Below are 1,597 nucleotides of genomic sequence, written 5' to 3'. Positions count from 1 at the left end.
CTCATCTAAACAACAAACAAAACAAAAACACAGACCCAGTCATCAGCAGACAGGATCACCACCTCACTCAGTGCTGCCCATCAGAGGAAAACAAACTAACTAAAAAGCGAAAAAGTGAAAGTGAAGTCGCTCAGGCGTGTCCGACTCTTTGTGACCCCATGGTCTGTGGCTCACCAGGCTCCTCAGTCCATGGAATTTTCTAGGCAAGAGTACTGGAGTGGGTTGCCATTTCCTTCTCCAGAGGATCTTCCCAACCCAGGGATCGAACCCGGGTCTCCTGCACTTCAGGCAGACGCTTTACCATCTGAGCCACCAGGGAATCTCACCCTATATGAAGCTTACACAAACCGCTGCACCAACCTTAGGAGCGCAGAAACCAAACAGAAGAAAGAATTCAACCTTGAAGCCTGGGAAAAGGAGACCTCAAACACAATAAGTTTAAAAAAAATGAAAGGGCAGAGAAATATGACGCAAATGAAGGAACCAGCTAGAAACACAGAGTCCAAATAAATGGAGAGGAAATAGGCAAACCCCCTGAAAAAGAATTCAGAATAGTGATAGTAAAGATGATCAAAACCCTTGAAAACAGATGGAGGAAATGTAAGAATCAATTGACAAAGACCTAGAAGAATTAAAGAATAAACATACAGAGACAAGCAACACAATTACTGAAATTAAAAATACTCTGGAAGGGATCAACAGCAGAATATCTGAAGCAGAAGAACGGATCAGTGACCTGGAAGATAAAATGGTGGAAATGACTTCTGAAGAGCAGAATCAAGGAAAAAGCATGAAAAGATCTGAGGATAGGCTCAGAGACCTGTGGGACAATGCCAAACACGCCAACATTCGAGTTATAGGGGTCCCAGAAGAAGAGAAAAAGAAAGGGTTATGAAAAAACCCTTTTTTGACGAGATTATAGCTGAAAATTTCCCCAACATGGAAAAGGAAATAGTCAATCAAGTCCAAGAGGTACAAAGAGTCCCATACGGGATAAATCCAAGGAGAATCAGACCAAGACACATACTAATCAAACTAACAAAGACTAAACAAAAAGAAAGAATATTAAAAGCAGCAGGGAAAAGCAACAAAGAACATACAAGGGAAACTCCATACGTTTACCAGCTGATCTTTCAGTGTAAACTCTGTAGGCCACAAGGGAATGGCAGGACATATTTTAAGTAATGAAAGGGGAAAATCTACGACCAAGATTACTCTACCCGACAAGGATCTCATTCAAAATTAAAGCTGACATAAAATGCTTTTCAGACAAACAAAAGTTAAGAGAATTTAGTACCACCAAACCAGCTTTACAACAAATGTTAAAGGGAATTATATAGTCAAGAAATAAAAAAGGAGAAAAAGATTTACAAAATCAACCCCAAACAATTAAGGAAATGGCAATAGGAACATCAGTCAATTCAGTTCAGTCATTCAGGCGTGTCCAACTCTTTGTGACACCATGCCAGGCCTCCCTGTCCATCACCAACTTCTGGAGTTTACCCAGATTCAAGTCCATAGAGGTGGTGATGCCATCCAACCATCTCATCTCCTGTTGTCCCCTTCGACTCCTGCTTCAATCTTTCCCAGCATCAGG

The 1,597-nt window shown here is 41.3% G+C and overlaps 1 non-coding gene across 1 annotated transcript; it reads right to left on the bottom strand.

The window, feature by feature from the left end:
- Positions 1-247: 247 nt before the first annotated feature.
- Positions 248-319, bottom strand: TRNAF-GAA (transfer RNA phenylalanine (anticodon GAA)). The gene has a single exon. It is a non-coding gene; the product is annotated as a tRNA-Phe (tRNA).
- Between the last annotated feature and the right edge of the window lie 1,278 nt (positions 320-1,597).

The sequence above is a fragment of the Ovis canadensis genome, chromosome 1 (assembly GCF_042477335.2).
Source record: "Ovis canadensis isolate MfBH-ARS-UI-01 breed Bighorn chromosome 1, ARS-UI_OviCan_v2, whole genome shotgun sequence".
Taxonomy (NCBI): domain Eukaryota; kingdom Metazoa; phylum Chordata; class Mammalia; order Artiodactyla; family Bovidae; genus Ovis; species Ovis canadensis.
This window is presented reverse-complemented; position numbering and strand designations above follow the sequence as displayed.